This window comes from Ovis aries, chromosome 3 (genome assembly GCF_016772045.2).
Source record: "Ovis aries strain OAR_USU_Benz2616 breed Rambouillet chromosome 3, ARS-UI_Ramb_v3.0, whole genome shotgun sequence".
NCBI lineage: Eukaryota > Metazoa > Chordata > Mammalia > Artiodactyla > Bovidae > Ovis > Ovis aries.
The window spans coordinates 145594227-145608389 of NC_056056.1; the positions used below are offsets into that span (position 1 = coordinate 145594227).

A 14163-nucleotide genomic window follows, 5' to 3' on the forward strand; every position below is an offset into this window, starting at 1 on the left:
GTGGGTTGCCATTTCCTTCTCCGGGATCATCCGACCCAGGGATTGAACCCACGTCTATCGCACTGGCAGGTGGATTCTTTGCCACTGAGTCACCAGGGAAGCCCTTAATTAATCTTACTGACTTGCAATGTAATTTCTGTCAGATTTATTTAATTTTCATCATTTTTATCCAAGACCATGTTATTGCTCATGTGCATGTTTATCCTAAGTCCTTGCCATTCACAGTACGGTTTGTGGACCAGCAGCATAAGAGATTAGAAATGCAGAATCCCTGGCCATACCCCAGACCTGCTAAATGAGAACTTGCATTTTAACAAGATACCAGCTGATTTACGTGCATAAGAAAGGAACACTGCTCTGAAACACCTCTGAGAAAGTATGCCATGTCCCTTTGTCTCCTCACCTGTATTCACCTATACCGTTTATGACTCTCCAATGTAGCCTGGACATAACAGAGGAAGAGGGGATGTTTGCCCTTTCCTTCCATCACTGCTTCTCAGTTGGGCCAACCATTGGCATTTGGGGGATAAAAATTTTTCTTTTAGTGACACTCTCTCATGCCTGCTTTTTTAAGGGCCAATGATGTTTCCCCACCTTTGTGGCACCCAAAACACCCACAGGCTTTTCTGATTACCCTCTTGAGAGGCAGACTGCTCTCAAACTGTCATCAATTTATTCCCCTAACATGGGTTCTAGTAACACAGCCTCTTAGTGGAAGTTGTGTTTTCATAAACACCTATTGTATCCTAAAAGAAAGTCAAAACTCCCACCCCAAATGAACCAATAATGTTGGCTTTTGCAAATAGGAAGAGATACTTGGGAGTACAGTACTGTGCTCAAAAACCCTGAAATTATACCATTTCTGGACAACTAAACCACCCATCTGCTGGTGAGGCTCTAATTGCTGCTGCTGCTGCCAAGTTGCTTCAGTTGTGTCCGACTCTGTGTGACCCCATGGACGGCAGCCCACCAGGCTCCCCCGTCCCTGGGATTCTCCAGGCAAGAACACTGGAGTGGGTTGCCATTTCCTTCTCCAATGCGTGAAAGTGAAAAGTGAAAGTGAAGTCGCTCAGTCGTGTCTGACTGTTAGCAACCCCCATGGACTGCAGCCTTCAAGGCTCCTCCACCCATGGGAGTTTCCAGGCAAGAGTACTGGAGTGGGGTGCCATTGGTGCACCAGCAAATCTTTAGAGATCCCTGGAAGCCTTCAAAAGACACAAAGGGAATCACTGAGTTGCAGCCAGCGAGAGATTGCTGACATTCAAATGAGCACACTTTGTCCCTCTAAGTAGAGAGGGACAAACATTTGCATGCTCAGAGCAAATGTGGGACATTTTGGGGTAAATGATACAGTGCCAGGTGGAAATTGTCATGTCATGTAGAGATAGGCTTAATGACCTGGATGAGCTAATTTACTAATTTACTAATTAGTTGAGCTAATTTACTCAACTGACCCTGAAAGAGTTAATGTGCCTTCAGAAATTGAGCAATTAAGTTTCCTCACCAGCACCATAGGACCCAGTGCAGTTCTAGAATAACTAGTAAGAAACTTCAGTTGGAGATTTGGGTGTTTACCTACCAATGTGCATAGTCATTAATTTTCTCCATGAACTAGAACATTACCGCTGAGTTTTCACTGATATAACTTTGGAATGGCTTGATGGCTTTGGGCATATGGGGCAATGTGAACACAGTACACCTACTAACTTTTAGCACTTTCAGATGACAGGCACTCTGGAGTGGACACTACTCCTGAAGACCTGTAGTCAGCAAATGGTAAGAGAAGTTCCAGGGTGGAAAAGTACAAACTGAAATTTGGCTTCTTGTGTTGAAGAGCGTCATCCTCTGTCTCTTCTTACGGTCAGTGTTTACTAAGTCCAGAATTATGGAAGATGATCCAGTGGTAGATAGACTCTTCTGTCATAATCTATGTGATATGGAAGAATTTCCCTTTTATCCACACATTTCCTGCTTCATGGTGTCCCTTCAACTGAGCGAATATTCATTTGTGCAAGATTTCATACTTTTACCTCTCTGAAAAGAACGCTTGGTCATAATCTATTACCAGCTATTTAAAACCTACTGGAACAATGTCAATAATGCTATCTTTTCCTATAAGCATTGTATCTAGAGTAACTCCTAACAATGGCAGAATGAAAGTGTTCTTTTGAAGGAACTTTAAACATTATCTGAAGGTAAATGGAAAATAATTTGTGGCCATGGTTTCTTCCAGTCATATATGAAATCCTGTGTGTGTGTGTGCTAAGTCATTTCAGTATTGTCCAACTCTTTGCGACTCTATGGACCATAGCCTGCTGGGTTCCTCTGTCCATGGGATTCTCCAGGCAAGAATACTGGTGTGGGTTGCCATGCCCTCCTCCAGAGGATCTTCCTAACCCAGGGATTGAACCCTCATCCCTATGTCTTCTGCATTAACAGTAGGTTCCTTGCCACTAGCACCACCTGGGAAGCCCACTGCTGCTGCTGCTACTGCTAAGTTGCTTCAGTCGTGTCTGACTCTGTGCAACCGCATAGACGGCAGCCCACCAGGCTCCCCTGTCCCTGGGATTCTCCAGGCAAGAACACTGGAGTGGGTTGCCATTTCCTTCTCCAATGCATGCATGCATGCTAAGTTGCTTCAGTCGTGTCAGACTCTGTGTGACCCCATAGACAGCAGCTCACCAGGCTTCTCTGTCCACAGGATTCTCTAGGCAAGAATACTGGAGTGGGTTGCCCTTTCCTTCTCCAGGGGACGCCCACATGAAATCCTGCTAATGCATAAATTGTATGTTATTAAATAGTGAAGAAATGCCATTATTCTATTTCTTCCCCAAGGTGGCTCAGGACCCTGCCTACAACCTAGTCTTGAGACTCCTTTGTTTCTTACTTGTTTTAATGATCTTCAAAGAAAGAATAATTTTTAAAAAGTAAGTTCCTTAATGATAAAGATTATTTATCTCATGCTCCTATAAGTGAAGTAAGATCATTTTTGCAAAGTTCAGAAAACTATAAAAAAATTTGCAGAAACAAAAAATTACTGGAGAGTATTTTAGCCTGTGAAATTACTAGTTCTTATCATAATACTTAGTATATGCAGATAATATTAGCATTCATACAGCAAGATCAATAGCTATTGATTCTAAGACCTGTACATTCATTCATTTACAACCATGGCATTTATATGCAGAATTAATTTTTTGCTTTATGGACAATTGAATGCAATCTTAAAAAAGGACAGTCAATATAATCTCAAATATCTTACTTCCCTATTGGGAATGCTCTTTTCTTCTAGTTATCATGCAGCTGACCCCTATTTTCATAAGCTGTTTAATATTTCTCAAAGTAAAGAAGTCTATGACCTTTGAAGGCTCAGTATACTGCCCCATGTGATCCCTTAGAAAATGTAAGCACTGATGATATGAAACACTCTTTTTTTCACTTCACTTGAAGTTCATCAACATACTGTTAGCCTACCAAAAGGTCACTGTAAGTTATGCCTTTCACAATAGAAAAAAGAAGAGTTTCATTGGTATTTTCTGGCAGTTCCTTTACTCAGTTATCATTAGTTACAACTAGGGAGAAGAATAATTTTGAAATAATACCTGAAATTGTAATCCTATAGAAAATTTTGAAGTAAATTAACAAATTCATAGCAAAACTGTATTTTCCAGGTAGTTAGATCCTAAACCAACAAGATATTTGGTATTTCATAGTGCCATATCGTTATGCTTTTATTTCTTTTCCATCATATTCTTTCCTTCCCTGCCTTCACTATTCCTTCCTTCTTCCTCTCTCTCTACCTCAATCTTGGTTTTGTATGGACAATATATGTGAAATGAAATTGGAGAAGGAAAAGTCAGCTATTAATGGCATTCCAGTTAACATAGGTAGTTAAGAGTGCTGATCCAAGCAGTTCTAGGTGCCTAATCAATGGAAGGAAGCAAAGTGGTAGAAGTTGATTTTCAGGAGGAAAAACTGGGTGAAGAGTGATGGGAGCGAAATTGATGGGAGGAAATGTAATTTGAAAATTAAGATATACCCATGTATTACAGGGTGTAGGTTTGAAGAGTACATGCAGAAGGCTGAGGATTTGATTTAAGCATGGTGTAGAGAAAGAGACCTTTTTCTAAAGTGGTTGTTAACGAAGTGAGTGAGAGGTTAAAGCATCCTAATAAACATGAGAAGTATATGAGGTAATTCTCTCTATTACTATAACATTTGGATTTTTGATAACTGTGGACAAAACTGATTTGTTTCTAAAGCTACCTAGCAACTAGAGTAAAACTGAAAAGACTCATGTAATTGCTCTCTGATAAGAAGCTCACAGCCTAGAGTGGAGCAACTGGGCTCTGAAATGGTGATTAAGTCACCTGATTTGAGATAAATGAGAGACCAGGCACAATACTGATAAAGAAGATTATCAGAATTGGTAATAGCATAAAAGAGGAAAGGAAGATGCTAATGATAGAAGTTCTTGGAGAAACAGAGATGTGGTTATCCTCAAGAAGAAAAATAGATTTGGGATTGGAAGCAAGTGTAAAGAGGAGCCTTAAACATGCCAAACTTGGAACGGTTCTACTAGATGTTTAGTGACTAAAAGAAATCCTAACCATGGGAAACCCTTTCCAGAGAAGGTCTTCCTCTTTCCTGCACTTACTTTATCAATTTAGTTGATATGTTGAAAATATATACATTTTTACAGATATGAAAAAATAAATATCTTACTTCTAAAAATTATTTTCCATTTTATTGATACAGGGAAGTCACTTTTCAGCAAGCAATGCAAAAGAAGTGAGAATCCATTTGTTGTGGCAGATGGGCTAATTAATCCATAAGCAACTTGTGAATGTTAAGTAAAAAATATAGCTTTTCATATGTAAACCAAATCAGCTATCATTTGGTGAAGCTTCTGTTTAACTAAAAATCAATCTACTCTTTTGGATAAACTGCAAAATCTGAGCTACTTGTCAACAACCTCCCCAGAGTGACTGGTGGCCTCAGCTTGTATGTGAGCTCTTCTGCTTTGATTATTCCTCCAAATCCAGCCACATGCACAATTTTCTTGAGTGTCAGAAAACAAACAGGCTTTTCTTTTTTCCAAAGAGCAAATAAGGGTATGAGTGACCAAATCACCCTGGTGTGATTTCATTTCCAAGGTCAGCTGTTTGGGACGATGAGGGTTTCCAAACCTCTGGGCCTCTTACAGAAACAAGGGCTTTTAAGTATCTCTGCCTTTCATGAGATTATACATATAAGAACACTCAGTAGAAGAGGTACAGAATACCAAAGATTATGTACAATTTCAAGTGGAGAACAAGCAAGCATAAAACACTTAAATACTGTTTTTTAATGTTTATAAAATTTAATTTATTTTTTTCATGCATTCACTCATTTATTTTCAGCATTATGGAGATACAAATAACAACATAATAAGATATTTAACATGTACATGGTAGTGATTTAATATATGTATGTGTTGTGAAAGGATTCCAAATAGCTAATTAACACATTTATCACTTCAATTAATTAATTACGTTTTCTTTTAGGTGAGAACATTTACGTTCTATTTGCTTAGCAAATTTCAATTATATAATACAGTGTTATCAACTACAGTCACTATTTTTACTTTAGAGCCTCAGATCTGAGTGTTGTAACTCTGGTTGGGCATGACAGTTTACAAGAACTCTCACCCTCACGAATAACTATGAAATAAATTTTGATTAGAATCCCTATGTGATTGCTGATCAAATTCTCTGATAATTATGGGGGTGTTATAAAAACAGAGCCTAATAATGTTTTATGTAAGAAAAAAGCAATATTTAAATTGCTGCTAAAATGTTTAGTATGAAAGGAATTTAAAATAATCCAAACTCTATATTCATTAAAACACTTGGCATATACAATCTGTAAGTCAGTTTTAAAGAATTTAAGCATATCGCCTTTTTCTAAACTTGGTATGTTTGATTCTAGAAGGACATCTGTTATGTAAATTAAGGACAGCATAGCATAAGAAATATTTATAGCAAAAAGAACTCACAGAAAAGGAATTGTGCAACATGTTATGAAGAAAATCTTGTGAGATTGACTAAACTTAATTTTGAAACGTTTGAAAAATATTGTCAATGAACAAAACATTGGTAGGCCTGTGATAATCATATTTTAGAAAGTGAGAACGTAAAAAATGTTATGTTGCACCAAATCAAAAGTCTGTGTAGTTCAGTGTTCTTTTGACAGTGCTGTTGTCAGATTTTGGGAAGAGAATATGGTAATTATCACACAGGTTCTAATGAGCAGACTTATTCAGAAGTGATCCTGGGGCTCCTTCTGTCTTGCCTGGACTGCAGGGTGGTAGCTTCATTTTCCTGGTGTGTGAGGTCTTGCAGCTTCCTTTGAGCTCCAAAGGCTCCCCAGTGCTGGGTAGCTGGCTTTCCCAGAAAATGGAGATAACTGACTTCTAACTCAGACAGCCTAAATCTCCTGTGTTTCCCTCCTGACAACGTGACCCTAAGAGAGCAACAGCAGGGTGGGGTCTCTCCACTGGAATACAGACCCACTATATGTGCAAGAGTTCCAGGTCCCCGTGTGCTGCTGACCCCTGACTTGTATGTTTTCCCAATAGAGACTGTGTTGTGCTTTCTGTGCTATGCTTTATCACTCAGTCGTGTCCGACTTTTTGCCACCCCATGGACTGCAGTCCAGCAGGCTTCTGTCCTTGGGGATTCTCCAGGCAGGAATATTGGAGTGGGTTGCCATGCCCTCCTCCAGGGGATCTTCCCAACCCAGCGGTCAAACCCAGGTTTCCTGCATTGCAGGTGAATTCTTTAGTGACTGAGCTACCAGGTAATCAATAGAGACTGTGGTCTAACCTATAACTTGCAACAGTGCAGAATTTGCCCTATCAACCCTGTGTGACACACATTTACAACATAAAGAACTGCATTTATTCAAAATGCTTCTACATGTAACATTATGAATTGCAGACTCCTATTAACCCAAGGAGATATTTTAAAAGCCAATATTTAGTTAACTGATTGTGACACTGAGGTCGCTACTACAGGATGCTGTTTCCCAGCTCCTTTCACAGTACATCTTGATGAAAGTGTTCCCAAATGCAAGCAAGACTCATCTCCAACTTTTCTTATTAAGATGTTGTAGACCCAGGACTTCCCTAGTGGTGCACTGGATGGGAATCCACCTGCTAATGCAGGGGACATGGATTCGATCCCTGGTCTGGGAATATTCCACATGCTATGCAGCAACCAAAGCCCCTGAGCCACAACTACTGAGTTGACACTCTAGAGATGGTGAACAGCAACTACCGAAGCCTTTGTGCCTGGAGTCTGTGCGCCTCAACAAGAGAAGTCACCGCAATGAGAAGCTCATGTACAGCAAGGAAGAATAGCACCTGCTTGCTGCAACTTGAGAAAGCACTCACGCAGCAGTGAAGACCCGGCACAACCAGAAACAAATTTTAAAAAACATTATAGACCCATTATTTATGGATTTTTCAGAGCTCTTCTTGAACTAGTTTATAGTTTTGGTTATAGGAAATCTTGGGGATGCATTTTTAATAATTGCCTTTCCCCTTATTACCTTTTCTCTGTCTTAATTTTTGTATTCCTTCTTTGGTATTTTCTGTTTTTTTTTTTCTTTTCATTGCCACACTTTTCTTCCTGGATTTTCCATTTGGCTGGGATTTAGCAAATTTGAAGAGTGGTTATATATGTGAATGATTCCAATTATTAAAGGAACAGGTTATGATAGTTTTGATTCTTACTGAGGGAAATAAAATGTATGCAACATAATTTTATTTTCCTCATTATAAATAAATTTATCTTCTCTCCCCTTAATGAAAGAAATGGAAACTCCTCCTCTTTGGCACATGAGCTGGTGTTTCTTGGTTTGTCCCTGAGATCCATAGTGTACTCTTTTCCACCCAGCTCTGTATATGCTGGGATGCTGCCAACTGTATTCCATGTCACTAGGCTCCCTTGCTTTATGTCTTTTGCTTGCCTTGGCCAGTGGTAAGAGAGCTAATGTTCTGTTTTATCCAGGCCCTCCCTTCTTGACCAGAGCTGGCTTTCAGGATGCCAGCTCTGGTCAGGGTTGGTTCACACCCTGGCTTACCTTACCTCTTTTAGGTCTGTGAGTAGTAAGGATTTCTCTTTCTATTGCTACTCCTTGTGTTCATTCCCTTAACTCTGCTCATACCTCTGTAAGTGTTCCTTTCTTCAATGAAACTCTTTGAGTGTGCTCTCTGTTTCCTACTTATTAATATAACTAGGCATGGAACTCCTCTGATTTAAAAAAAGCAATAACAAAATAATGGTTAAAGGGGTGGGATGGGGAGGAAGATGGGAGGAAGTTCCAAAAGGGAGGGGATATATGTATATTTATGGCTGATTCATGTTGAGGTTTGACAGAAAACAGCAAAATTCTCTGATGCAATTATCTTCAATAAAAATAAATTAATTAAAGAAAAGCTAAAACTTACCACCTTGGCTCACTATTGGTGATATTAATCTTTATGACTTGATGAGGGGGAGAGTGAGAGCACTCGAGAGATGGGGTGGGGAAGAGAGGAGAGACAGAGAATCAATCTAAAGCACGTGTAAAATGTTAATGTTAAATATGTTAAATGTTTATTTAAAATGTTAAATAAAATTCTATATGTATGGTGTTTGAGAATTCCTTATACTATTCTTTTAACTTTTTGATGAGTCTGAAATTATGTCAAAATAAAATGTCTCAAGATACTGCTATATTTGTTATTAGCTACAAATGTATTTTTGCTATAATCATTTAGAGTTAGCAAATAATTATAAGCAATTGATGAATTATAAGGTCTCTACAGAGTGTTTCTGTATTTGCATATCTTTAAGAGGAACAGATTCTTGGTCTGAACTGAATGTCTTTTTTCTTGTGCACATATCACACACACACACACACACACACACACACACACACACACACACACCCCTACAGCAAAAAACACAGATTGCTATCACCAACTTTATCATTGTCATAACAATTCATCTACTGAGTATCACCTGAAATCCTGTTCTCCTCCAAGCTGAGCTATTTAAAAAGATAGATGACTGCCTTCTGGCTAATTGTAGGAGTTCTTTCATTACTATAAAAGACTTTTTATATCTCAAGTGACTCTATAAGCAGTGAATAATGACTTGAAGTCTTTGGAGAAGAGTCCACTGATGAAATGGTAGGATAACAACTACTTATTGACCTTTTACTTCCTAAGATAATACTAAGCTGATGTAGTTGATTATTAATAAACCTATCCATTGAGTTTTGACACATCAGATCCAAATATGTTAAACTCAGAGAAATTCTGATGGAGACATAAAATTTCCTGCAGCAGGCCTAAGGGTGTAAAGACATAAGGCATACATAGGGCAAATGCTGTTAAAATGAACTCAAACTGTTTCATTGGGAACAAACGTCATTGTAATTAAATGACCCATATTTTCTTTAAAAATTACTATAAACAGCATAAGCAACTAAGGATTCAGACAGAACTATACATTTTTCATACTCACTGAACAAGCGGAAATGTGCTCTCAGCCCTTGGACAGGATCTCTTGGTACCATTTTCATGATGAGAACATATATGGATATTAAGAACATAATTTTGGGTCTCAGCCACACTAGCATAGTGTCATAGAAGTGTTAAAAATAACTTTCTGTTAAATCAAAGGAATACTAGTGTTATACATAGTTACTAATGAGGGACAAGATAGTGACTTATTTGTAATAGGACACTGATGACAACATCAGAGATGCTGAGTACATCTTCACCAGAAGTCCACTGTCCCCTATCTACAAGCATATCAAAACACGATTAGCTATTTAAATGGTTCTGCGCAACAAACACTGGATGACAAGAAGCTGTGTGTTTTGTCTAGTACTGCTGTTTAAGGGCCCCAAACGTGTTTGGCACATACTTGACAATAAATATGTTAAATAAATTTTTATGTATTTATCAGGATGCATGTTAAAACAACCTGGAGAAGGAAATGGCAACCCACTCCAGTATTCTTGCCTGGAGAATCCCATGGACAGAGGAGACGGGCAGGCTACAGCCCACGGGGTCACAAGACACAACTGAGTGACCAAACCACCACCACCATGCTAAAACAAATGTGACTGGGTTTGTCTCTAAAGTGACCTATGATTATGGGCAAACTGCGTGCCTTTCATTGCCCAGCTCTATTTTGTAGCCCAGTTATCCATATTATTCCTTTTACTTAAATCTACCATTAAAATGGATTTGAGTGGCAAAGAAAAGGGCATTAATTGCTCTGCTCTAGAGCCTCGCCTGGAAAATCCCATGGACGGAGGAGCCAGGTGTGCTGCAGTCCATGAGGTCGCTAGGAGTCGGACACGACTGAGCGACTTCACTTTCACTTTTCACTTTCATGCATTGGAGAAGGAAATGGCAACCCACTCCAGTGTTCTTGCCTGGAGAATCCCAGGGACGGGGGAGCCTGGTGGGCTGCCATCCCAGGGACGGGGGAGTCTTATGGGCTGCCATCTATGGGGTCACACAGAGTCAGATATGACTGAAGCGACTTAGCAGCAGCAGCAGCAGCAGCAGAGCCCCGCCCACCATTCAGTGTTTTAGCAAAAAGAACAAGGACTGGGGTCTATACAGAGTTCTCAATATCAGTTGTGGGACTTTAAGTTATCTAAATTCTCTGAGCCTCAGTTAATTCATCTGGAATAGGAGATAGTAACACCACTCACAGAGCTATGGACAGGATCACGTAAATAATACAGCTAAGGCAGCTGACATACTATGACGTTGATTCATGCTTCCTTGATTCCTTCCCTTCCTTCCTGGGGAACTCTTGAGTGACAGAGACCAGGTGATTCTCTGGGGTTACAAGAAAATACCTGTGCTTACAGTCCTGGCAGCAACAATGACAATACCGGTTAGCACCGAATGAGCATTCTTCACAATAAGCCAGAAGCTGAGCCAAGCCCTTGGCCTCTGTTAGCTCAGTCACATCCAAGAACAATCATGTGAGGTAAGAATTTTATCCCCATTTGAAAGCTGTGGAAGCCGAGGATCAGAAGGCATAAGGAAAAGCACCTGCTCTCACAATCTGCTAGGGAAAAACAACAGCTACATCTGTAATTGTAAGCAAACTTGTAAAGAGCTGAATGAAATAAAGGTGCTAGTATAGTTCTATGAAAGTATCAAGGGCCAACCATATCTGGCACTATTGTAATTTGACTCCAGGACTTGACATTTGAGGCAGTCTTAAAGATGTAGAGTTTCATTAGCAGCAAAGATGGGAGTAAGGAAGAGAACCCAAGGGCAAAGGAATAAAGGAGCAAGATTTCTGGGAACCAGTAGGAAATCTGGTGTAACAGAGTTCAGAGGGATTAGGGTAAGTACAGAAAAAAGAGTCTGGAAAGGAGGCTTTCACAAGTTTCCCATGTTTGCAATGGGCCGTGGCAAGGTATTCGTTCACCTTGCATCTGAAATATAGCATGGTCTCATTTAGGTTTTGAAGATAACTCCAAAGTCTACAGTGAGAAGTAACTAAAGCAGGGAAGGCATTTAGGAAGATCAGTTCAGTTCAGTCGCTCAGGCGTGTCTGACTCTTTGCGACCCCATGTACTGCAGCACGCCAAGCCTCCCTGTCCATCACCAACACCCAGAGTTTACTCAAACTCATGTCCATCGAGTCAGTGATGCCATCCAATCATCTCATCCTCTGTCATCACCTTCTGCTCCCACCTTCAATCTTTCCCAACATCAGGGTCCTTTCAAATGACTCAGTTCTTTGCATCAGGTCCAAATATTGGATTTCAGCTTCAACATCAGTCCTTCCAATGAATACTTAGGACTGGTTGGATCGACTCTCAAGAGTCTTCTCCAACACCACAGTTCAAAAGCATCAATTCTTTGGTGCTCAACTTTTTTTATAGTCCAACTCTCACATCCATACATGACTACTGGAAAAACCATAGCCTTGACTAGATGGACCTTTGTTGGCAAAGTAATGTCTTTGCTTTTTAATATGCTGTCTAGGTTGGTCATAACTCTTCTTCCAAGGAGTAAGCGTCTTTTAATTTCATGGCTGCAGTCACCATCTGCAGTGATTTTGGAGCCCCCCAAAATAAAGTCGGTAACTATTTCCACTGTTTCCCCATCTATTTGCCATGAAGTGATGGGACTGGATGCTATGATCTTAGTTTTCTGAATGTGGAGCTTTAAGCCAACTTTTTCACTCTCCTCTTTCACTTTTATCAAGAGGCTCTTTTGTTCCTTTTCACTTTCTGCCATAAGGGTGGTGTCATCTGCATATCTGAGGTTATTGATATTTCTCCCGGCAATCTTGATTCCAGCTTGTTTTTCCTCCAGCCCAGTGTTTCTCATGATGTACTCTGCATATAAGCTAAATTAGCAGGGTGACAATATACAGCCTTGATGCACTCCTTTCCCAATTTGGAACCAGTCTGTTGTTTCATGTCCAGTTCTAACTGTTGCTTCTTGACCTGCATATAAATTTCTCAAGAGGCAGGTCAGGTGGTCTGCTATTCCCATCTCTTTCAGTATTTTCCACAGTTTGTGGTGATCTACACAGTCAAAGGCTTTGGCATAGTCAATAAAGCAGAAATAGATGTTTTTCTGGAACTCTCTTGCTTTTTCGATGATTGAACAAATGTTAGCAATTTGATTTCTGGCTCCTCTGCCTTTTCTAAAACCAGCTTGAACATCTGGAAGTTCATGGTTCATGAAGTGTTAAAGCCTGGCTTGGAGAATTTTTAGTATTACTTTACTAGCATGTGAGATTAATGCAATTGTGTAGTAGTTTGAGCATTCTTTGGCATTGCCTTTCTTTGGGATTGGAATGAAAACTGGCCTTTTTCAGTCCTGTGGTCACCGCTGAGTTTTCCAAATTAGCTGGGATATTGAGTGCAGCACTTTCACAGCATCATCTTTTAGGATTTGCAATAGCTCAACTGGAATTCCATCACCTCCACTAGCTGTGTTCATAGTGACGCTTCCTAAGGCCCACTTGACTTCATGTTCCAGGATGTCTGGCTCTAGGTGAGTGATCACACCATGGTGATTATCTGGGTTGTTAAGATCTTTTTTAGGAAGATACTTGGAGAGAATGATCAGTGCCTGTATCTGATGGGGACAGCGAGGATGGTCCAAATGGAGGCGGTAGGAGAGGGCTGTACAATGGTGTTATGATACTCTCATTCATTCACAGTTCAATAGGAGTGTCCGATTGGCAGATTTTCTACAACAGCCTAGCCACAGTTTCTAGTCCAATTGATTAAATCCTCCTTGTACAGAAATACAAGCTGTAGAATTTGATTTTAAGTATAAAGGTTTATTGACATATAAAAAGTAGTGATGTTATGTATAAAATAGATAACCAATGAGAACCTGCTGTACGGCTCAAGTACCCTACTCAGTGTTCTCTCATGACCTAAACGGGAAAGTAATGTAAAACGGAGATGTGTGTATACATATAGCTGATTCTACTGTTTTCCTGTACAGTAGAAGCTAACAGAACATTGTAAAGTAATTTTAATTAATTTTTAAAAATAAGAAAGCTGTGGTACATATATACAATGGAGTATTACTCAGCCGTTAAAAAGAATACATTTGAATCAGTTCTGATGATGGATAAAACTGGAGCTGATTATACAGAGTGAAGTAAGCCAGAAAGAAAAACACCAATACAGTATACTAACACATATATATGGAATTTAGAAAGATGGCAATGATGACCCTGTATGCAAGATAGCAAAAAAGACACAGATGTGTATAGCGGACTTTTGGACTCAGAGGGAAAGGGAGAGGGTGGGATGATTTGGGAGAATGGCATTGAAACATGTATACTATCATGTAAGAATCAAATCACCAGTCTATGTCCGATGCAGGATACAGCATGCTTGGGGCTGGTGCACGGGGATGACCCAGAGGGATGTTGTGGGGAGGGAGGTGGGAGGAGGGTTCATGTTTGGGATTGCATGTACGCCCATGGTGGATTCCTGTCAATGTATGGCAAAACCAATACAGTATTGTAAAGTAAAATAAAGTAAAATAAAAATTAAAGAAAAATAAAAGTCAAGGCATTAAAAAAATAAATAAATAAAGTATAAAGGCATTCT

The 14163-nt window shown here is 39.7% G+C and overlaps 1 protein-coding gene across 3 annotated transcripts in view; it reads right to left on the reverse strand.

The window, feature by feature from the left end:
- The window catches only part of PDZRN4 (PDZ domain containing ring finger 4), a 419179-nt gene that overhangs the window by 78144 nt on the left and 326872 nt on the right, over positions 1–14163 (reverse strand). The gene's annotated exons all lie outside the window — the stretch shown is intronic.